This window comes from Gavia stellata, chromosome 1 (genome assembly GCF_030936135.1).
Source record: "Gavia stellata isolate bGavSte3 chromosome 1, bGavSte3.hap2, whole genome shotgun sequence".
Taxonomy (NCBI): domain Eukaryota; kingdom Metazoa; phylum Chordata; class Aves; order Gaviiformes; family Gaviidae; genus Gavia; species Gavia stellata.
In genome coordinates, this window is record NC_082594.1 from 55,858,388 (window position 1) to 55,883,881 (window position 25,494).

The following is a 25,494-nucleotide window of genomic DNA, read 5'->3' on the forward strand; positions in this document are numbered from 1 at the left end:
CTTGACAGTGAAAAGGCAACTTAGAAATGTGTCCACAGAGAAGCTGTAGTGTATGCTGGCCCAATTCTGATTGGAACAACTGGAGAAATGAGACTCTAAGCATCTTGGGGCATGGCTTATGAGGTCAGTTTGGATTCAGCCTAAGATGCTGTTGCAGTGATACCTACTCTATACATTTTCAAGTCCTGCTATAGCTTCTCTAAATGAGATTTTAAGAGACATGCAAAAAGACTTGGACACTTACTTCCTGAGTGCCTTTGAAGGTTTAACTTTGAAAAAAGAAGTTAGAGATCAAATGTTTAAAAACAGATGTATTTTGGAATACTGTATGTAATATATCTATTTGGTAATGACACTCTGTGGTATGGAAAGACTGTAAAATAGTCTTAGAATATGACTAGGGCTATTAAGCAAGTATTAAATGACAAAAGAATTGCGAGAATAGTACATTTTCTTTCACTGTTTTCTACTGCATTAGAATTGTCTTCATATTGATATATTTGGTGTAATCTTTCCAAAATGTCAAAAATTTAATTAGCCTTCATATTCTCTTTATACTACATGTATTATAAATCTCTCAAGTTATAAACTATGTATTAGGCATACTGAAGTTTGCATGTAATGCTATTTCATTTGAACCTTTTCTAAGATACTACTTGACAAAAATATGAGTCCATACAGTTCAATATTATGACTTGTGCATATATCTTGAGTTACTAATACCTTTGACGATCTGTTGCGATTTTATGTATTTATGCTGGCATGCATTTAATATTTAGAATGCACCTTAAAAGGTGTCTTGAATGTATACTGGAAAGAGTCCTAGACAACACTACTTTGTGTTGGGGTATCACACATGCTTACTGACATGGACTTTCTGTCCAATAGAACTGTTAAAGCATTCTAGTTGGTAAGAATTTTGTTACAATATACATCAGGAAAATATTTTTCTTCAGAAATCACTTAAGTGTATATTTAAGAGAAATGAAACATCTTGAACAATCCTTCTTTTGCATCATTGTGATGTATGATTAGGACTTTAGGAATTACAAGTGAAATTGAACGTGAAAAAAAAGTAAAATAAGTATAATTTAGTAAGCAAGCAAAACTATCTTCTCAAGATTTACGATTTTACATGAGGAGCTAGAATTAAAAAATTAAAAGGTAAACATCATCACAATTTAAGCTGGTGAAATTTTCTTAGCTTCAGGTGACTGGTATCAATTTCAAGCTAAGTCAGATCCTCAGCTCCTTGTTTTTTAAAGTGAAAAGCTAGATTTGCTCTGGTGATATTGCTTACTGATCTTTGAAAAGCATGACTGAACTTCAGCTAAACCTAGAGGATGACTACAGTATGTTTGATCCTCATTGTTAGCTTGTTAGTTCTCGTGCTTTTCTCTGCATCCCAATTTTTTTAAGTGGCAAATAAATAGCCAGAAACGTCTGAGTACTCTTCTGTATTTAGATATGGTTTGTATTTTATCATATATGTCATGGAAGACCAACCAAACTTGATTTGTTATATAGGAACTTATATTTGTAGCCCTAAGTAAACTGATACAAAGAAGAAAAAAACCCACACTTGCAGTGTGAACAAGATCAAAAAGTTACATTTGTTCCAATCCAACCCTTCATAAGCTTCTGATCTGCAAATGCTTGCAATCTTACTCAGAAGTCAAGCTCAAGAATTGCTGTACATCTGTACAATTTTACTTTGTTTCTTCTGGTATACAACAGATCATTGTTCAGGTTTTCCACTGTTACATGCTGCTTTTATGCATTATAAAACACTAGCTAACCAGTGTAACATGATCACATTTTTAAACTGAAAACCAGACCTCACTGGCAGTAGAACTGGACAGGTAGAGACACAAGGGACTGAGTTGGCCAATGCCCACATAACAACGTAGGAATCATAGCAGAAGACAAATTACACACATTAGAAATACCAGTGGCCTAGTATTTAATTGTTGTTAACTTTCAATTTGTGAAAAACAGTAAGAAAAGCATAAAGACAGAAGACAGAAATAAGGTGAGGCAAAGAAAACATAAATGTGGGTCATACTGCTCTTTCTCTATAGTACAGAGACTTAGTCTTCCATCTGTATTGATAAATGGGTGACAGTAGACATGTAAAAGTCATGAATGACACCAGGATTGCACTGAAGCACCAAATAGTTTGAATGTGTGAGTATGAAGTCAACTTTTAGTGTTACAGTTTTAAACACACACTCTTGTTACAGTCATTTTGTCTAAGAAGAACTTTTAAGTAAAAAATGAAAAGGTAACTAAAAAAATTTCAAGAAGATTTAGTAAACTCCAGAAGCAGATACTTGCTTTTTGTCGTAGATAAGCATTATCGTAGGACTTTATAACACATTTATGACTTTTGAAGCTCAAAAAAGAATTATTACTTACAGAACAGAGAAGTTATTTCTTAAGTATTTCTTTTTAGTGTGTCACATTAAAATGGGTGAAAAAGATAATTTATGGAGTTTAGTAACATACATATTTTAACTGTATTCATTATGTACATGAGTAATTCACTTTACCTTATACTCTTTTGATACATGGAGACATACAGATAGTATTATTTTTTCCTCACCAAAGAAACTTTTTACAGTCTTTTTCTTCTGGGCAACTTTACGTTCTCTCATAATGAGCCAGGAAAGAAAGAGAAATTACTATTTTGTATTATAATAGGGTCTGGAGGTCCTAGCCAAAACCCGGGCTCCTTTTTGTTAGCTGTTGCAGACATTTTCACTAAGGAAATGATCTTGTCTGCAGCCAATTCATAATCTAAATAAGGTGATAAAGTATGATACGGAAGTAGTCCTTTTAAGTACATTGCTTTGTATAAAAATAAGAAGTGTGAAGACACATCCACCTTTTCTGGGGCCATGTCATTGCTTTCTGAACATGTGCATGATTCTCAGACCTGGAAAGAACAGAGAGGGAGGGAGATGTGTTTCTGCCAAGATAAACCTCTAGCAATTTTATGTGAATGCATAGCCTCTGAAGTAGAAGATGACTTATTTCTACACTCAGTGTTACAGATGTAAGGATTGTTTTCACTTAGTGTAGGAGACTGACAAATGTGTGGTGACAGGCTTTAGGCTTTGGAAGGCCAATGAAGAGATTTGGTATTTATGACTCAGAAGTGATAGCCCTAGCATTACACTAGTGCTTAAATTATGTTCTATTTTGAAAAATTCTGTTGTTTGTATCAAACAGTTAATTCTTACATTGCATTCAATGTTTCAGTTGTGCTGACTGCTTTGCTCTTCATAAGTACTTTTAAAATATAGCAAATTGGTGCAGTTATTTGAAGGAATGGTACTAGAAAGGATACTGTACTTTAAATGTATGAAATAAACAGTAGTATAAAGTCTTGACACTTCATTTGCTGGTTTTATTCTACTCTAACCCAGGAGCTCCCACAGGACTATTTCATGCGTCACAAAGAATTAGCTCCTCAAAAACCCCTGCAGAATGCAAGCGGTAATAACAACAAATACTTATCACCTATATATTGATTTGAATCTGTTTGTAAATAGCTCTGTGAGGAAGGGCTAATCCTAATATCACTCCTCTGAGGTACTCAATACCATCTATCAAAATTCTCATAAGACTTTTAACAAGACCACTAATTTTCTGAAAAGTGCTCTACCACTGCTTTGTCTTTCTTTTCTCATTTTAACATGCAACACAGATGTTTCTTTACTACAGCCAGAGATCTCCTAGTTCAGGACTCATATAAGTAGAAATAACAAGGGTGTCTTTGTGCTTAAGGTATATGCAGGCAGACCGTGTCTCTCACTTTTTTGATTTTTATCTCACCTGATATTCATCCTGTCCGAGGAAAAAAACCTCCAAAATCTTTTATTTCTAGGACTACTTAATTTGTAGATTATTATTTTCTTCTTCAGACTTTGTGATAGAGGGAAAATAACTTGGAACATGCTTTATATTGTGAGCCTCATATAAAAAGATGATTCAAATAAACCAATCTGTGTCTCTTATCTGATGTTATACTGCATTCTCAAGTCTCAAACATCCTTTCTCCTCTTTCTGCTCCTTCACCCACTTCAGTATAGTTGCTTTTTTCTTTTTTTAAAAAATCTGATTCAGATAGCATATTCTGTGACCAAAGCTGTTTAAAGCCAGCACATGTGTGAAACTTCATTTAGCCTCCCTAATTCAAGGAGAGCAAACGTCACTAACTGCTATACCTGGAAATGTACAAATTCTGTAGAGACTCTTCCATCTTGCTTCCCACCACTGGCAGACCTACACAGGGCAGGGCACAGTCTTCTCCTAAGTTAGAATAAGAAGTGTAATATCAGTTCAGTAATACCTATTAAGGTGAACAGGTGGAACTGAAAGAAAGTGCAATGGCAACAGCGATCACGGTGTCACACATTTGCACTGCCTCTTCTCTTGGTTGGTTCATCAGCCATTCCTGCCCTAAATGTGCTGGAATTGAACAGCTACTGTTCACTGAACAAAATAACTAGTCTGAGTACAAGTTTTAGCTACGCTATAACACATGATTTCACTGAGGTAACGTTCATTCAAAGTACTTGACTGGGACACAAGAAGAGGAAAAGATTGTTTTAGGCAGCAAAGGCAAACGTGACAAAATGCCTGCATTTACCTTGAACTGTGTTTATGATAAAAATCCATCTGCCGTTAGGCAGGAGTTAAATGAATCATCACATGACTAGTTGAGATAGATTCACTGGAGTTCACACACAGAATCACACAGAATCACTAAGGTTGGAAAAGACCTGTAAGATCATCAAGTCCAACCATTAAAAACAAAACAAAACAAAACAAAACAAAACAAAACAAAACAAAACAAAAAACAAACCCCACCCACAAACCACAAAACACACCACAACCCACACCAAAACAACCCACCCACACCACACAGCACCATGCCCATCAAGCCACATCCCACAATGCCACATCCACACGCTCCTTGAATACCTCCAGGGAGGGTGACTCCACTACCTCCCCGGGCAGCCTGTTCCAGTGTTTCACCACTCTCTCAGTAAAGAACTTTTTCCTAAAAGGTGCTGGAGCATGTCCAGAGAAGGGCGACAAAGCTGATGAAGGGTCTGGAGCACAAGCCTTATGAGGAGCGTCTGAGAGGGCTGGGGTTTTTTAGCCTGGAGACGAAGAGGCTCAGGGAAGACCTTATTGCTCTCTACAACTACCTGGAAGGGAGTTGTACAGAGGTGGGTGCTGGTCTCTTCTCCCAAGTGACAAGGGATAGGACAAGAGGAAATGGCCTCAAGTTGTGCCAGGGAAGGTTTAGATTGGATGTTAGGAAAAAATTCTTCACTGAAAGGGTTGTCAAGCATTGCAACAGGCTGCCCAGGGAAGTGGTTGAGTCACCATCCCTAGAGGTATATAAAAGACATGTGCATGAGGCGCTTAGGGACGCAGTTTAGTGGTGGACTTGGTAGTGTTAGGTTTACGGTTGGACTTGATGTTCTTAAAGGTCTTTTCCAACCTAAATGATTCTATGATTCTATAGTGAAAGCAATAAAATCTCCATTATTATTTTTGCCATCTGTTATACTCTTTTAACCTCTCATCTGCATTCTGTATTACCTCAGTAAAGGAAGAGATCCCTTATGTCTGAGTAGGATTTCAGATTTTATTTTGTTTACACACAACAGTATTCTTCCTAATTCTTCCTAATCCCCCATTGTTAATGTGAAGTGTCTTTGGAAGGACTACATGACTTCACTGTTCATATGTTCACTCAGTGCAGAACGTCTCAATTCTATTAAAAATTAATTTAAAAAAAAAAAGTTCTTGCTGTGAACCCCGAACTTGGTTTAAATATTGCACTAACATTTAACACTTACTTTTATATGCAAATTTGATATTGTGTTTTGTGGAATGGTTTAACCATTTCTTGTTCAGCTAGAAGAACTGACATTTAATGGTGTTGCTTGATGTATTTTAATGGAATCAAATGCAGACTTCTTTTAACCTTACAAAATTCTCCAGAAACAGGTTGTGTGAATTCCCCATCTCATAATTCTGTCTATAGTTGGTTTGTCTTTGAGACAACATCTCTGAAAGATGATTGTGGAGGAGGAGCAGGAAATGAGGGATCTTACAGAACAATCCACCCCATTTTGAAATGCGAGAAGAGAGTGCTTTGCCCCACTGTAGCACCTGCTGTGACTTCTGCACCAATTCCAAGCAAAAACATGTTTTCACACAGAAGGTGTTTTTACCCTCCACGTTTAATAGCAGTACCATTCAGAATTAATTTTATAGTCTGCAGTGGGAGACTTGACGTATTATTCACTGTCAGGTCTATTTGAGCAAGGACTGTATCTGTAATTAGCTTTCTGGTCCTCTGTGATTGCTTCTGTGCTTTTTGGCCTAAAATTAGGTGAAACAAGCAAATAGCGTATTACTTTTTCATTCAGTATGTAACTTGTTGGTTCAAGCAGCTCAAAAGTGTCTACATATCTGGAAGACCACTCAGAAGAATTTGGGTTATTTTCCCCTCTCTATCCTTAAACAGCTTACTGGGGAGAAGGAAATGTTAGAAGGAAGTAAATGAATCGACAGAGATGTGAGAGCTTTCCTTCCTGCCCTGTTCTTTGGAGGCCCAGTGTTCTCCAGGCTGATAAATTACGCTGTTGTTACTCCAGTACCACATGAAGTGACTATCTGCACCAGGATGCCCACTTTATTCCTATGTATAGCCAATTAGTATAAAGGTAGTTCAGGTGATACACAACCTGCATCATACTTTCACCACACAATACCATATTCTGTATTTCTCTGATAATTCAAAAAAGGAGATCCCGAAGAGCTGTAACCTTCACAGGGTAATCCAGATCAGAAGAGGACATACCAGATTATATCCTTTACGCTCAAGTTCAGGAGGCTTAAAGCAGTAGGCAGGAGGGTTTTTTTGAAAGTTACTAAAAACTGAGAAGTAATAAGTCGGAATTTGTTCAACAGGCAGGTGGTGTACACTAACACTTTTGTAAGAGTGGCACTACCTAGTTTCCTTCCACTGCTGTGGAAATAAGAAGGCATTTAGGCTATTCTCTATCCAGATAAATAGCTATAACATCTATTATCTTATTCCTTTTCCTCAGGAAATATAAAAGAATGAATGAGAAAGCAGTATATATTGATGCTTTGCTGGAAAATGTGTTTCTTTACTGGTAACTGAGTGTGAATATTTATACATTGGTTCAAATAAATAATACATTTAGTAAAAGGCTCCAATTTCCTGGTAACTTCAGAATTAGTGGTATTCTTATAAGGTAATTCCCATCAAAATATAACTTCATGTTATTAATGCAGGTCATTTGTAATAACTCCACTGCTCTGATGTGTGGTGTTTTAGACCAGTGAGTATGCTCGTTAAATGCTTTTTGATCTCTTAAAACCTTTGAAAAGTAATTGTGCTTCTTTGTTTGTGTTTGTGGTAGGCTCTGTCATAACAATCTTCCTGTTGAGTGTAACATGTTAATACCAGGCAATGCACTGTTGAAAAATACAAAATTTTATTATTAGCTTTTTTTCTGCCTCTGTGTGAATTCCCTCAGCAAATTTTATGTAAACATTCTTCTTATTTGTTTTTGAATTAACAGTCCAACCTGACAGTACAGCTTCAATCCATTACTCAGGTTAAATACGTCACTCAAGAAGTACAAATGTTGAATCCTGACAAAAGATTGTGTTCAAGAGAGAGTTGATTGATAGTCTATAAATAGGAAACAACTAAAATGTCATCATTTATTTTTTTCCAATGCATAATATGAATATGCAAGTCATACCTTTTTGAAGAATAAGATACAACAAGGAAGTCGTCTTGTAACTTTTCTCAGTTTTTACATGGCATTTCAAATTGTATTGCTTTTTTTTTTCTCTCACTGCTTCATGTCATTATATAACCAGCAACTTTACCTGTGCAAACTTCATAGGCTGGTGAAGGTCCATGCATAGGAGTCCACAAGTGAATTTTTTTTTTTTTTGGTGAAAATCATTGGCACTTGTGTATCACTGTGGCTTTGTTTATGCTTCAATAATTTATATTATTATATACTTATGTGCCAACACTTGATCATGCATACAGAAAAATCTTTGAACTTCATATGTGCTGGTAATATTCATCTTCTTGCTGAAAGAAAATACTGATTTATTGAAATGTAAATTTTCCACGTGAATGTACTGATTACCATAAATCTTTCTCTTCAAAAGATTTTCTGTTCCCCAAAAGACAAAGGATAGAAAGAAGAGCTCGGATTATGACAGTCTTCCTGTGAGAAGGAAGGGTGGGATACCCCTAGCCTCCCAATTAATATTAGCCTATGAGAACATTGTCGATGTGTTATGTGGTATCATCTAAGTTGTGTGATGTACTCATCCAATACCCTGAAATGAGCCAGTGGAAAATTGGTTAAGGTTAGTCCTTCAAAAAACAGCAGATTATGCCCAAGTACATTGACTCCTATCTTTACCTATTATAAGTCTGTCTTGCTCTAGTCCAAAGACTCTTTAATTATTTGGATAGACTAGGAAAAGCTAAAGGGAGATAATAATCAGGCTAAGTCTCTAGAGCTGTGGTTAAAGTCATTCAGCTAGCATATAGGGGAAAACCAGAACAACCACTTCACTAATGTCTGACCTGAATTTAGGTCTTTGTTGTCCTAAAACATATTTTAAAAGGTTTATATTTCATCCCATTAACAGATAAGAACTTTGAAAATTTCATCAAAGGAAAAGAAGATATTGTGTCCAACTCTTAAAAAAAGGAGGGCACCTTTATGCATTTTTTTCATACAAAATACTAAAATTCTTCATCTACTCTCGATAAAGATATGTAGCATTTAATTTTGCATATGCATCTGAATTACGCAAAACCAAGTCAAAATATACTGCTTGTTTATTCAAAGTCTGGCTAATTGGAAAATAATAAGGCTAATATATGTTACATTTTAAACGAGTTATGATCAAGTTCTTTCTGAAGTCAGTGGGCATAATTTCACTGACTTCAAAGGAGCTTGTATTTTCCAGAGAGACCACAAAGTGACTTTAGTAGGAGTTACAAAGTTCTAATTATATTTTAACAGGAATTACCTTATAATAATATCACTAATTCTGAAGTTGCCAGAAAATTGGAGCCTTTTACTGCATGTAAAAGCCTTTTACTGCATTTCATTGAACCAATGTCTAATATGATAATTATATTTCTAATCATTCATCCATTATATTTCAATGAATCAATATTTATTATTATTTTTAATGTGTTGTTTGAAATGTGCTTTATAATAATAATGTGTTGGGGATCTGAAAAGAAGATTTTTTTATAACTCTTGAGATGATCACTCTATCAAAACCATCTTTACTGTTCTATCAAGTTCTTCCATGAATGCAGTGGATGAGGATTTATATTGTTTTCCTTTATACAACATAGAGATGAGCATGAGCTTTCCCCCCAAAATATGTTCTTTTCAAGCAATTGAGTTTAAATCAATCCCTTTCTCTAAGTGGTGATGTCTAATCCTGAAAAAACTATGAGCTTTTGCTTCAGATAAGCATCGAAAAGTCAAGATATTTTTGAAAAACAGACCTTCTGAAGAGTCACTTTTGTCTCTAGTTGGCCTCATGTGTGATTTTATTATCTCTAAGAGATCTTTCTTTAACTCACAATTTTGAATTTTACCTTTAAAGTCTGCCACAAGTGAATTGATACTTAAACTCTTGTTTATGTTTTGGAGAGACTGGGATTGGAGACAAAATTAGCAAAGATTTGAATATTTGCTTTGGGAATTTGGCTTGCTCTGTATTTTTACTCCAGTTTTTAATATAATTTTGTCTGGGGGGCGGGGGTGGGGGGGTGGGGGAAGAGCAGCAGCCCATGATTGATGTTAACATTTCTCACACTGCCTGTGATAGCTTTTATTATCCACTTTTGATGACTCTTACTCTTCCAGTGTATTTCTACTCTACTGACATAAAGCCTCAAAGAAAATGTTTTTAAAAAAAAAGAAGGTTTTTTTGGTAGAAATTGACTCTTCTTATTACTTTGAGGGAAAGAAAATAAAAAGCTAACCTCCATGCGATTTGAAAGGACTATCATGTTGTAGTAACAATTCCCTAAAATGATCAGGTTAGCTACTTTAATGTTACAGCATAAACCCTACATTTTCACCACACAGAATCAAACGTGAATGTTGGAACACAGCTACACACTACTGTTCATTTCTTTATTTTCCTCAGAACTTAATCTTACTTTAATAACAATAGATACAGGGATGGGATTTTTCTTCATGTTAGCCATTTATAATGTAAACATCTGTGCTTGAACCAATAAATTTAGGTTCCTTTTATAGTCACTGGAAACAAATAAACATGTGTCACTGGAAATGAATAAACACGTGAGGGCACATTTCATTAGGTGTAAGTAAGTACCTCTGTTAGGACGAGAAGAATTGTGCCCTACAATCCTTATTTCTCTCAACTGATTGTAAAAGGACTCAAGCTTCAGTAGCTGAAGTACAGCTATCTAAAGTTAAACAAGTCCTTCCCTAAGTTAGGTCCTTTTGTTTTTGCTCTGGTTTTGATTTAATTTTGCTTATTTTTAGGTAAGGGTTAAATATTTTTCAATGTACTTTACAGTCTTATTGTCAAGATCACTAATGATTTGTTACAACATAAAATAGAGGGGCTACTTGCAAATATAGCCAGGAAGGCCTTTAACATGGAATTCATGTTTTCTGAAAAGCCTCATTTTCTAAGAGAAGAAATAACTCTTTTTTTTCCATCATCTATGATGGAGAGAATGGTTACTGGTGCAAAAGGATGTGGGAATGGCTGTAGATCCCATGGTGTGTTTAGTTATCAAACTGTCTTGGTATCTATCTGTTTCTCTTTTTAGATTTGGAACACAGAAAAATAAATTTTAAAACTACAACAAACCAAAACTTTCATGACTATTATTTTAAAAAGGAATGATTTCACTGAATTAAAAAGGAACTGTAAAACTTTTTTAATCTGCTTATGAAAGAAACTACTTCTTTTTCAAAATTGTGAATAACATCAGACCTTTATCTTTCAATCTATTTTTTAAACAGATTGTAACCATGATAAATGTCACACTTCTGTATACTCAAAGGTAGTTTATAACCAAAGGTAGTTCCTCTGCCTGTCATGTGTCTCCAGTCTTTATTATACTCTTTAAAAAAAATCAGTGTGTATAATCTCCTGAGAGTTCCCTTTGCAACCTGTGCAGAGACTTAAATTAGATTAATTTCATATTTATGTCTTCCACTATTAACGATTATAATGCCTTGAATAATCTGCTTCTCGGTAATTCATGTTCAGATCATTTTTTAACTTTTTAAAAAAAGAGAATCAATTAATTTCTGTTTGTTACAGAGACTTAGCACTATCATTTTTCCTAGAAAAAATCTATATAGATGTGGCTATGTAAGATCTAGTTCTTAAAATCTGCAAAACCTGTGTGAATATAAAAAAAATCAGCAAAAGTTTCCCAAAGAGGGGAGAATCTATTCTAAAATACTCAGTTATAACCTGTATTCTGTGAGGCAATGTATTTGCGAGGCAGCAACTGACTTTGGTTTTTCTTCTGTTCTTCTAAAGGGAAGTGGTTAGACATCTGTATAATTCCAATCTGGCTTATGAATGTAATGTCTCTTTTCCAGAATTAGTCTGCTTATAGGCACAAGTGCTGTTTTTTACTTTCTAGGAAGAAATGCATGGAAAAGATAGTGCAAGGGAAAAAGTATTCTTTGTGCCCTGATCCTCTTGGAAGGATTTCCCTCTAGATCAGACACCTAATAGTAGGTGTGGGACTCAGTTGCCTCGACATGCTGTTATTTTAGCAGATCATTTCAGCAGTCTGTTTCAGTATGTGCTCATATTTTGACTGTATGAACTGTGTTTCCAGTGACTATAGCAGGAGCTAGCTCACATCAAACCTTGTATTGTAGATACCCGCATTTAGATAAGTGAACCTGGAGGTAAATTCCACTCTTTGCATTTTCAAAGGCTGGCTAACTAGAACCACACTCTGCCAGATGTTGGCCAGTAGCAGAGGGATTAGACATGCTAAACATGAGTCGTTTTTCTTACTTGGAGCCCCATTAAGCAGATTCTGCTCAGGGCCAGTGGACGTGACTAAGGAAGGGAAAATCTTCTGCTTCATTGTCATTTACCCAGTTGCAGAAACAGAGGGTTATGCCACAGCTCAATACACACAGACTTCATCAAAGGCATCCTTTGTGGCGCCATATAGTCACTAGTATTTTTTATGTCAAATCCATTAGGTCTCTGAAACATGGATCTTTTCTCTCATTTAGCTTCCTTTCTCAATTTTGCATGCAGTCATCCCCAGTTAACTGCACAATCTTAAATTAAGCGCCCCCTGAGTAGCTGGCACATTTCTCATTCAGACATATGATTTGGGCTTGTTATGAACATTGTGAGCATGGACAGATCATATGGAAAAGTGTGCCAGGCTTCTGGGAATGGTATAGAACCCTTGTTTTTATTTTATTATCAATAATGACCTAAGCATTATGGACATGTGTCAATCAATGCCATTTTAATTCAGGGCCAAAAGGTCTCCGAGACCCAACCTGGAGGAGCAGAAATGTAGCCTTGACAAAAGGTGGTAGACTGAAATAAAATGCCTAAGATTAAGAAACTAGTCCCAAAGAAAGGAATTTTTTGAGGAAAAAGTCTGATTGAGATGTCTGAATGAAGACAGGTCTGAATAGAGAAGGATGTATGAGAAATAGGCAGAAATGCCCTTGTTCTCTACGTTTATTGTGTCTGTTCGACCATTTTTCTTTTTTTTTTCAATGTTTATAGACCTAAATAGAAATGTTGACGTGTGTAAGACTCCAGCTCTAAGGCCAAAGGTTGGATCCTATGACCAGCTTTAGGATGTGAGAAACACAGTTTGGGACACTTGCACAGGTGATAGTGATATAGAAAACATAATGCCCTTAAGGGAGTCTTATGGATTGCAACAGTGACATTTGGAAAATATGTCAGTTTTTAGACAGAGTGGAGACAGCTGGCTTTTAAAAAATACTATCTTTGAAATATCAAGAAGCAAAATCAAAATATGACATTTGTTCTTAGAGGAAGAAGCTATGTATAAGCTAAACAGCTGCAAAATAATCACTTAGTACGTATTGTGTTGTCACCTTACATGAATAAATGCAGTCATTAGCAAAAAAAAGAAGGAACTATTAATTAAGGTGAAGGTTTCCTAATCAAATTGTTTGGCAAGAGCTAGTTATATACAAAAATATTGATCATACATTGTGACTTGCAGAAGTATTTGAGATTTATTAAAACATTTATTGTTTGTTAAATGTTGGCTTGTTAAAAGTGCACATCAGGGACTTTATATTCAATAGTTAAACGTGTGCTCATGTATTTAAATGAAGATAATAAAGAACTTGAATAGGTTTCCGGTTTATGATGTGCTAGTGACTGGTAGTTCCAAGACACAGACACAAAAGACACTTAGACAAGCCTTAAAAATAGGCAAACTAAAAGCACTGACTATTGTTTGCAAATTGATTTAGCTGAGAAGGTGGTCTCTGCTGCCCACCTTGCCCATCCTCTGCAGCTGTATCTCCTCTAGCCAATATAGTTGAACCACACTGTAACTGTTTAGAGACCAACACTTTAAGGCAAATCGAATGTGCTTCTGCTATATGTTAATATAGGTGTGGTGGGTTGATTTGGCTGGTTGCCAGGCTGTTCTCTCACTCCCCCTCCTCAACAAATGATAAAAAAAAAAGATAAAATGAAAAATTTCATGTGTGGAGATAAAGACAGGGAGATCACTTACCAATTACTATCATGAGTGAAAAAAGACTCAACTTGGGGAAGATTAATTTCTTGCCAATTAAAATAGAGTAGAATGGTAAGAAACAAACACAAAACTAAAACCACCTTACCCCCATCACCTGCCCTTTTTCATTCAACTTCACTCCTTCATTCTCAGCACCTTCACTCTTCATTCACCGAGTAGTGCAGGGGTGACAGGGAATGGGGGTTGCAGTCAGTTCATAACAGCTCCTCTCTGCTGCTCCTGACATTTTCTTCCCTGCTCCAGCGTGGGTCTTCTCCACAGGCTGCAGCTTCAGGACACATCCACCTACTCCAACATGGGGTCCTCCACAGGCTGCAGTGTCATTACCAGTTCCAATATGGTGCTCTGCATGGGCTGCAGGGGAGTTTCTGCTCCAGCGCCTGGAGCACCTCCTCCCTCTCCTTCTTCTCTCACCTTGGAGTTCACAGGGTTGTTTCTCTCACTTTTTTTTTTCCCCCCTCACTCCTCACACTGCCAGGCAGTATTTTGCCCTTTCTTAAATACATTTTCCCTGAGGCACCAACCTCTTGACTGATGGGGCTCAGCTGTGTCCTGTGGTGGGTCCACTGGATCTGACTGGAACTAACTGCGTCTGGCACGAGGCAGCCCCATCATCTCCTCACAGAGGCTGCCCCTGCAGCACCCCGCTGCCAGTACCTGGCCACATAAACCCAGTGCAATAGCACACTGGGTACTGGTGTGTCAGGTATCACAGGGGATTCCTCTGTCCTTATCAAGGGGGAATCACTTTTGGAAGGGGGGCCCAGCTGACAGGTTGAGGAAGTAATCAGCTCAGCTCAATCACTGGCTGCTCAATCCAGCCCTGGTCATGAGCCAGTGCTCTGGACAGCCCTGTGGGCTCAACTGTGAGTCTACTGCTGTACTCACACTACAGAACGGGCAAAATTTGGAAGGTTTGGCCTATCATATGGCAGAAACGGCTAGTTTTTCTACAGCTCTGTCTGCAGGAACTTAACAAGTGTATTGCTCCATGAATTCTTATTTTAATTTTCCTTTAATTTCATCAGATTTTTAAAAGTAAAAATCAGAGAGAACATTTTGCTTGTAGATCTGCTTATGTACAGTCAGGACTTCAGCTGCTCCTGTTCCTATGCCAAGTATTTTTGATAGATTCAGGGCTAGTTCTTTTGAGACAGTCACTAACTACCAAAATCGCAGTAGCTTCACATTGTGAAAAATGGTCCCGTGATCGATACCTTTGGGAAAAATTCAATAGATGCTAGAAATAAATGGTGACTTCTCATGAGCTGCGCTGAGTGGGAATGGCCCAGGACTGAGCTGCCAGCAAGCGCACTTTAAGGCTCTTGTCAGTGGACTGCGGAAGTTGCTGCTTCTGCTTCTCAAGATTCACTTCTTCAAATGTGCTGAGCAAGCTGTGTGATGTATAATGTCATAGCATGTATCATAAAAAAGGAAAATATAATATATAATTAAAGAAATTGTGATAAAATTTGTGAACTCAGTAACATTTTTATGAAGATATGAAGTAGTTTTCTAGTAAAATATCAAATATAATATTCAGTTCATTAACAACTCTCATTATCCCCAAATCCATAAACATTAATTTATTTTACTGTTCAGCAATTTCTATGAAATGTAAGTCATAAAACATAAAAGAAAGTGTTTAGAGAGATGGATTCAAAAAGAGAATAATCAGATTTTTTTTCTCTTTCAGTCAGTCCTATCTACTGCCTTTTTGCTCCTTTTTTATTGCTCCTCCTTTTTCTAATTAACTACCACTTGTCATCTTATGTCAACTGATATGTTTATAAGTCATTTTTTAGGATACTAATAGCCCTAGAAGCAGTTGCCTCACACATAAACTCTCATGCCCAAATGGCCACTTACCAAGGAACAAGATTTTAATTTCTCATTATTCATTACTGTTTCGACTGGTCTGAACAGAATAATTGAAGAACAGCAGGTGCTTTTTATTTCAGTTCTTTAAGCTTGTTTCTTAACTTACCCTTTTAATCGCCATGTTCTTTCACAGCTAGAAGGCAATTAATTCTTCTGTATGCCAGAAGATGCCACTGTAGCACTCGCTGACAAGCAGCAAAGACTGATGGCAGGGGAGAAGGGTATGAATATTACCGGGTACAGCATCTGACTGATTGCTCCTGAGCAGGTATTACTGTGAGTATACTAAAAGTACAGGATCTTAATTTGATAAGAGAATGAGGTTCTGCAATATTTTCTTTTTTACAAAAAAGAAATAAAAGCATCTAGATATTGGGTATTAAAGGAAACAGTTATTTTATGGCATAAATTCATTAACTAAAATCCTAGTACAGTATTTGTCAGCTTGGATATTTATGTGCTACAACACTGTAACAAACATCAGTATGAGTACATGTTCTTTCTCCAAAGGGTTTTTCTAGAAAGGATTTCCCCGCTGTTTAATATACTGTATAAATCACATAAAAAAATAGTCTCCTTAGGTTACTATTTCATTTTCTTCTACATCCAGTTAATCACAGAGAGGTTTGATATCATCTATCTGCTGCAGTGTCATGGTTCTTTTTTTTTTTTTCTTTCTTTTTCTTTAAAAAAATGCTGGTAGTGAGCAGTCCATCACTAGCTTTAGAAACGAGTCTTTTTCCTAGGCAATAAAAAAACAGGGCAGCCAAAAAATATTTCCCCAAAAGTTCTATCTAAAAAGATGCTTTATTTTATTTTATTTTAGGAACAATTTGAACATTTTACCTCTTGACAGCTATGCTACTTGCTGGTGACAGGGGAGAAGAGGGAGGGAGGTTGCTGTGGAGCCCTATTGATGGTCAAAAGAGCTCAAACTGATAATCAATAAAGAAATACAATAGGAGGAAGCACTGTAAAAGCACTTCCTTTTAACAAGCTCTCTATTAATTGTTTGTCCTCAGAGATAGGGTGGTGCCTACATAAGAAAGCAAGCAAATGTATTCAAAGTGTGTGTGCATGTATGCTTTCCAGTGGGATGCTGCAATGCACTGTCAAATGTGATGTCACCAAAGACATGACCAGCATACATTCTTGACATTTAAGCTGTACAGGGTTTTCTGCTATGAAATGCAGAAAAAAATTATTGACATGAACAATGTACAATGCAAATTCTATGCTGTGTATTATCAGTGAAAATTTTTTTTTCAGTTACATAAACACTTTATGTCTTGAGGTCAAGCAGATTTATCAGCTAATGTTTAGAGTTTATGATGCTTCTGCCTGATTAGAAGCAGGCCCAGCTTAACTCTGTGTGGGGTTGGAGGAAAGCGAAACGGTTTTTCAGTCAGTCATAGAATCATAGAATATCCTGAGTTGGAAAGGACCCATGAGGATCATCAAGTCCAACTCATGACTCCATACAGGGAAACCTAAGAGTTAAACCATCTATCTAAGAGTGTTGTCCAAATGCTTCTTGAACTCTGACAGTCTTGAGGCCATGACGACTTCCCTGGGGAGCTTGTTCCAGTGCTTGAACACCCTCTAAGTGAAGAGCTTTTTCCTAATGTCCAATCTGAACTTCCCCTGATACAGCTTTAAGCTATTCACTTGTGTCCTGTCACTGGACAACAGAGAGGAGAGATCAGCACCTCCCTCTCTGCTCCCCATCATGAAGAAGTTGTAAACAGCAATGAGGTCACCCCTCAGCCTCCTCTTCTCTAAGCTGAACAAATCTAGTATGCTTATACCCTCAGCTACTTCTCATAAGTCATACCCTCTAGTCATTTCACTATTTTTGTTGCCCTCCTTTGGATACATTCTAATATTTTTATATCCTTCTTATCTTCCAGAGCCCAAAACTGCACACAGTACTTGAGGTGAGGCTGCACCAATGCTGAAAAGAGTGGGACAATCACTTCTTTAGACAGGTTAGCTACACTGTGCTTAATGCACCCCAGGATACGGTTGGCCCTTTTGCCTGCCTGGGCGCATTGTGGACTCATCTTGAGCTTACCATCAACCAAAATTCCCAGATCCCTTTCTTCAGGGTTACACTGCAGCCTCTTGACCCTGAATCTATATGTTCATCCAGGAATACACCATCCCAGGTGCAGAATCTGGCATTTGTCCTTGATAAATTTCATGCAGCTGGTGATTGCCCAGCATTTTATTCTATCAGGATCTCTCTGTAAGGCCTCTCTACTCTCGAGGGAATCAATGGCTCCTCCTAATCTAGCATCATCAGCAAACTTACTTAGTGTGCACTCAACTCCTGTGTCCCCATCATTGATAAAAACATTGAAGAGAACTGGCCCTAAAATTGAGCCTTGGGGAACACCACTAGTGAATGGCCCCCAGCCATCTGTTACCCCATTTACTACAACTCTTTGAGCCCGACCCTTCAGCGAGTTGTTCACCCATCATATTGTGTGCATGTCTAGCTGTATGCTGGACATTTTATCCACAAGGATACTGTGAGAGACAGCATCAAAAGCTTTGCTAAAATAAAAAAAAAAAACCATGTCCACTGCCTTCCCTTCATCCACTAGTCAAAAGTGACGATGTCTTGCTACATCCAGCACATCTCTTCAGCCTGTTCAGTGTGCTTAGTAGCTCTGTTGTTAGACGTACCTTTCATCTCTTTAGCTGCGACAACAGAATTTGTCATCAGTATTCAGACATTATCACATGGAATAAAAGCCTCGTCTCTGTGCCACGGTTTTGAAAGGCACATTGAGCACTGCCAGGTGGTGGGGAAATTGGGGATGCCTTTTACACCACTGAAATTTGTGCCGCCTTAGTTATCTTTATGAAACACTAGCCTATCACTCTGTCAACTTAGTGAAGGAGTATGTAGGGAGGAACCAAAAAGGATATTTAATCAAGTGACAGAATATTGAACAGGTGATTACTATGAGACACAACTAGAATCACATATTATATGCAAATTATAATTTTGATTAAATATTCTTATATCAAATTTTTTGCTGGAACAGTCAGGTGATTGAATACACTTATGAAATTGGTCTAATAATAGCAAATGATCTTATATGATGGCAGTCCTATGGACTGAACCTTAGCCTTTTTAGTAGACTCACCATAAAAATATTACATATTAATTACACATTGAGACTTTCTGTTTTGCTTACTATCATGGAAACTCTTTTTTCATTACTTCTCCATAGCATCTCACCTTTGCATCTTTTGGTTTTGTGACTACTAAGCACATACCCTAAAGCTAAGGCTATAAAATACACTTACATTCTTAAGTTCTATTTATATAATTAAAAGGCAAAATTATGGCTTAAATGCACCATCAGAAATTTTTTGATATGCAAAACTTCTTTGCATTTTGGCAAAGAAGGTAAAGTAAATAAATCTTGTAGCCCATCTGTTTCGAACATAGGGTTTTCTTACCAGTAACAACGGCAATATTATCTGGAAAATAAGATTTATTCAAAATATATCTGCTTTATATACAGCTAAAAATGTCTGTGAATAAAGGTATATTTGGAAATAAAATAGAGCCCTAAAAAATTAATTTTGATACTAGCAAACACCTAACACAACTTCTATCATAGCCCATGGGTTCTATGTTTACTGGTGTTCAGTGACCCATGTATTATTCAGAAGCGCCAAATATCAGGTACCTATGAGTCAGAGTGGCTGAGGCATTTAGTATGCAATAGAGAATTTTTTGATGACTCACAGGTAGGGCAAGTGATATGGCCAGTGAATATTATGTCACTGCACATCAATTTTTGCAATGATAAACTGCTTATTTCTGCTTTTACTAGATTGGTCTCATCTTTATGCATATCTATAAAAAAGTATAATGGATCCAAAATCATTTGTGATGAAGCATTTAGTCACAGCTGTGCCCATTTCTCAGTCTTTTCTCATTTTGGAAAACAGAACCAGTAAATATTGTGAGAAAATCTAAAAAGTAGTTAAAATTAAACACTTTGATGGACCACTCCCGAATATTCCTTTTTACAAAATTATCTACATTTCACTAATATTTTATTAAATTACAACAGAGGTAAAAAGCAGAAAGAAAGAGAACTTGCATGTACTTTTAGTTAATTTTGTAGTTTGAGTGGGAATGTTTAACATATTTTGATTTTGATAATTTTTACAGGTCACTGGGAAAAAAAAGAATTCAAAACTGAGATTGAAAGTAGAACATCTGAAGACCCAAGTGGTGAGGTTAAGGTGGCTAAAGTTAAGAACGGAAAAAAAAAAGCCTTATTTTATCAAGATTTTTTTGTTTCTTATTCCAATGTATACCTATTACCTCATAAAAGGTAATAGAGATGTGTGAAATAGGAAGCAGTTTATCGTTGCAACCTCTTCAACTTCCAAGTGTTCTGTTTTTAAACAAATGATTACATCAATCTAATCACAGCTCCCAAAGGCAAAGAGTAATAAAAAATGAATAGTTTTTTCTGCACATTCTTTTTTTCATCCTTTTAATTCACAATAGTCACAATAGTGAGATGTTTTACAACTAAACTAGTAGTTTATGTACAGGAAGCCTACTGAAGTATTAGCATATTATACTCTCTGAAAAAGAGTGTTTCAACACATCAATATAAGAATCCTACAAAGACAAAGGGACATAGAGCATATTTTGCTAAGCTTGTGTGTGGTCAATATCTCATGGCATTATGTAGGGAAACATACTGTTTTTTCAGACTGTGTTCTTTCTCATTTTTTTTGACTATTGGTTTACAAAGGGTTCAAGTTTCACCAAGATTTTATTTTTCCTTGGAATTTTTCTTTTCATTGAAAGATATCCTATTAACATGTACTTAGATTGTATCCAGTCTTTGTAATTCAAGAATTAACTAAAGCAAGATTAAAAATTGTAAATATCAATGAAGTGATTGAATAGTATATTTAGTATACTAGCAGATTTTGCAATTAGTAAGTAATGTGATCCTCAGTATTGAGAATGGTTATTCTCATATTAAAATATGAAAAAAAAAATTCTCTAGTTATCTGTTCTTGCTTATAATGTGACATCTTTTTTTTTTTTTTTTACCATGGAAAACTGCAAAATTTGTCTTACAATCTTTGACAAGTCAATTTTCATTATATTATCTGTGCTTCATTTCTCACTGTGACCTAAGTATTTAGTGAGTCTTCAGGTTTGTGTTAGTTCTTTTTCACAAGGAACATAAACTGATACTGAAATCAATTGGTTTTTTTTATTAATGGAACTACATGTCTCATTGTTTTCCTGACTATAGTAAGAAGTAAATAGCAGATTTGTTTGTTTGCTTTGTTCATAATTCAGAACGTCTGTCTTAAAACTACTCTATCCCTTGGCTCTTTTTCTGGCGTGTTTTATCACTGTTTTTTCTCACCATATCCTTTGCTTTCCTACTGTCCTCTTTGACTGTTCTTAGCACAGAAAATTTCAGTTTCACTCATCTATCTGAAGCCAGCTACTAGTTCTCCTTTCTTTTGGACATAATTTCACTGCTGTCATGTTTTGAACAAGGAGTCCCTCCTGCTGTTTTAACAAGGTTTCACTGAATATCCATTGCAAAAATTAACAGCTCCAAAATTGAATTTCTAATAGGTTTGAATTTCCTCCTGAGTATTTTAATGCATTTTGTTTCTTTTTATTCCACTTCTATTGTTTTAAGCTGTAAAATTTTTCAAATTTTCTCCACAACTATAAGCAATGTTAAAAATGTATTCACAGAATCCCAGAATCCCAGAATCCCTAAGGTTGGAAAAGACCTGTAAGATCATCAAGTCCAACCATCAACCAACAAACACCACCATGCCCACTAAACCATGTCCCACAGTGCCACGTCCACACATTCCTTGAACACCTCCAGTGATGGTGACTCCACCACTTCCCTGGGCAGTTTATTCCAGTGCCTCACCACTCTCTCAGTAAAGAACTTTTTCCTAATATCCAATCTGAAACTCCCCTGGTACAACTTGAGGCCATTTCCTCTTGTTCTGTCACTCGTCACTTGGGAGAAGAGACCAACACCCACCTCTCTGCAACCCCCTTTCAGGTAATTGTAGAGGGTGATGAGGTCTCCCCTCAGCCTCCTCTTCTCCAGACTGAACAACCCCAGCTCCCTCAGCCGCTCCTCATAAGACTTGTGTTCCAGACCCCTCACCAGCTTTATCACCCTTCTCTGGACACGCTCCAGCACCTCAATGTCCTTCTTGTAGTGAGGGGCCCAAAACTGAACACAGGATTCGAGGTGCAGCCTCACCAACACCGAGTACAGGGGCACGATCACCTCCCTACTCCTGCTGGCCACACTATTTCTGATACAGACCAGGATGCTGTTGTCCTTCTTGGCCACCTGGGCACACTGCTGGCTCATATTCAGCTGCCTGTCAGTCAACAACACCAGGTCCTTTTCTGCAGGGGAGCTTTCCAGCCACTCGTCCCCAAGCCTGTAGCGTTGCATGGGGTTGTTGTCACCAAAGTGCAGGACCTGGCACTTGGCCTTGTTGAACCTCATCCAACTGGCCTGGGCCCATCGATCCAGCCTGTCCAGAACCCTCTGCAGAGCCTTCCTACCCTCGAGCAGATCAACACTCCCACCCAACTTGGTGTCATCTGCAAACTTGCTGAGGGTGCACTCAATCCCCTCATCCAGATCATGATAAACTTATTAAACAAGACTGGCCCCAAAACTGAGCCCTGGGGGACTTCGCTTGTGACCGGCCACCAACTGGATTTCGCTCCATTCACCATGACTCTCTGGGCTCTGCAGTCCAGCCAGTTTTTTACCCAGCGAAGAGTGCACCTGTCTAAGCCATGATTTGCCAGCTTCTCCAGGAGAATACTCTGGGACACAGGACATTTTCATGTCATCCCATGACTCATGGAGCTCTGCCTTTACAATAGGGCAGCAAATACCCAGAAACTGTGATAAATTGAGGCAGCTGACACAACTTCAACTACCCTAAACCTTTCAACCAATTTCAGACTTTGGGATCATAGAGAAATATAGTCCTCATCATAACCCTTACTGTATTTATTCCTGTTCCCAAGCTTTCTTCTACAATGAGTGAGAGGAAGGGCAAGAAAGGAGGAAAGGGATATTACATACTGTGGTATTACCACACATTCATATGTGGGCAACAGTCCCCATTCCTAAGCCAGAGAGACCATCTCCAGATTCAGTAAACAGTGGTTTAAAGTTAAGTTGTATTGATCACATTGATGGATTCAGTGACTATAGAACACACACATCTGCTCTCTTCCTTCTCTTAATCTGTATAAACAAAATTACAAGTTTCTGCCAAGAGTTCAAGAACCGAAGAAATAGCAAATGGATTGCTGCTTCCTTTTTTTTATGTTTTTTTGAGGCAATGAGCAAAAAAAGTCAGAGGCAAGCAGTCAGAGGCCTGACTCTGTTTTCATAAAAGCAACCAGTTCTTGTGTTTTCCTTTTATTAGTAGAGTATTTGGCTGTGAGCCATACAGTATGGAGAATGAACATAGCTAGGTCTATAAAAAGCAACCAAATGAAATTTTTTAGCACATTTAATATCAAATATTGATTTCTCCACTAAATTCATTCCAACTACCAGGTTTTGATTTTTTAATAATAAGGCTCAATAAAAATATACATAACTGAATTCCTAAAGATTTAATTGAATAAACTGTGAGTATTTATTGGAATTATTTTATTCTTTACATTGAAATTTATGTCCAATTTACAGTTGTGTTTTTGCAGCATATATACAATAGCATACACTGACTAATTACATACATCCTTTTTGCTTTACATAGCTTAGTTAAATACACAGAAATAATTGGTGTGATGCCTTGTAATAAAAATAAGAAAATGCCTTGGTTTTTTAAGTGAAATAGACCCACACTGAACAGGAATGCTTTTTATGAAGGAAGGCAGTCAAAGACAAAATGAGAGTTGCTTTTTCTGTACCGTAAAATTATGTGGATTAGTTTTGATCATCTAGGAATGCATGGTGTCTGAGGAAGCTATATAAGAGGAAACTGTTGCTAAAAATAGATAAAAGATAATTCTGTCCGACTAGCTGATTATTGAAAGGAGAACTTGCTATGATTTTATCTTCTACAAAGGTTTCTGTACCATGGTTATTGCCACAGGGTCACTAGTTACCTTAAGCAACATGACTAATAGTCGGTCACATCATATTTGTTTTCCCTTTCTGTCCTCATGGAAGAAGGATACATGCAATGGAATTTTTAATTTGCTACAAAACAAGGACAAAGAATTACATCTTACGTCTGAAGCGCAAGAAGCTGTGCTTCTGATCATCTTTATATGGCTTGGCTAAGGACTTGAGTAATACCTATGCTACTGAGGGATCAAACTGGAACTGCATGTTTCCCTCTAACATCTCTCTCCCCTGACCAGAATAAAAAAAAGTTGCCTGTTGTACTGGCTTTGGCTGGGATAGAGTTAATTTTCTTCATAGTAGTTTGTATGGTGCTATGTTTTGGATTTGTGACCAAAATGGTGTTGATAGCACACCCCTGTTTTAGCTATTGCTGAGCAGTGTTTACACAGCATCAAGGCCTTTCTGCTTCTCACCCTGCCCCACCAACAAGTAGGCTGGGGGTGGGCAAGAGGTTGGCAGGTGATGCAGCTGGGACAGCTGATCCCAACTGACCAAGGAGATATCCCATATCATACGACATCATGTTCAGCAATGAATGCTGGGGGGAGGGAAAGAAGAAGGAAGAAGGAATGTTCAGAGTTAAGGCATTTGTCTTCCCAAGTAACCATTACAGATGATGGAACCCTGCTTTCCTGGAAATGGCTGAACACCTCCCTGCCGATGGGAAGTAGTGAATGAATCACTTATTTTGCTTTGCTTGAGCACACAGCTTTTGCTTTCCTTGTTAAACTGCCTTTATTTCAAGCCAGGCGTTTTCACACTGTTACCCTTCCCATTCTCTCCCCAGCCCACTGGGGAGGAGTGAGCGAGTGGCTCTGTGGGGCTGTGTCTGCTGGCCAGGATTAGACCATAACACCTGTATAAAATTTTAGCTATTTAATCCCTTAGTGAATATAATGATCTTCAGTTATATTCCACAGATAGCTACAACATTTATATGGTTAATTTGAAAGCTCAAAGATCGACAGGAATGAATGCATGGTTTGTAATTTTGCTCCAAAACCTGGGTTGCCATTAAAGAGAACTATTCAACGGAAGTATGTGCTTAGTGCAGTTGTCTCAGTTGAAGATAAAATTACGCTTATCCCCAGTGTATGTATGTAGTGCTTAAAATAAAAATACTTGAAGTATACTAAGGCATGCTATCTGTCACCTCTTCACAGGACCCTAAAAAGCCCAGTCTATAGTTTAGCTTCCAAACAGAAGGTACCCATATGTTTTTAAATTCTCCCAGAGCAGAAAGCTGATTAGAGAAAAAATGTCATTCAGTTGAGATCATTAAAAATGAGAATGGGTAAAAATGGATTTGAGGAAATACTAAGGCCACACAATTTTTTATTTCAGTGAAATGGCTGTTCCTGTCAGTGAGTTTCCTACTCAAAACCAAACCCAACCAAATCCCTCAAATGAGTGTGGTACGTACTTGTCCAGCCTACATAATTAAAGAAATACAGTATTGAATAATATATTTCAGATTTATTTTTA

The 25,494-nt window shown here is 37.2% G+C and overlaps 1 protein-coding gene across 1 annotated transcript in view; it reads left to right on the forward strand.

Moving 5' to 3' along the window:
• Window positions 1-25,494, forward strand: part of GPC5 (glypican 5) — a 772,839-nt gene that overhangs the window by 440,740 nt on the left and 306,605 nt on the right. The window lies entirely within an intron of this gene.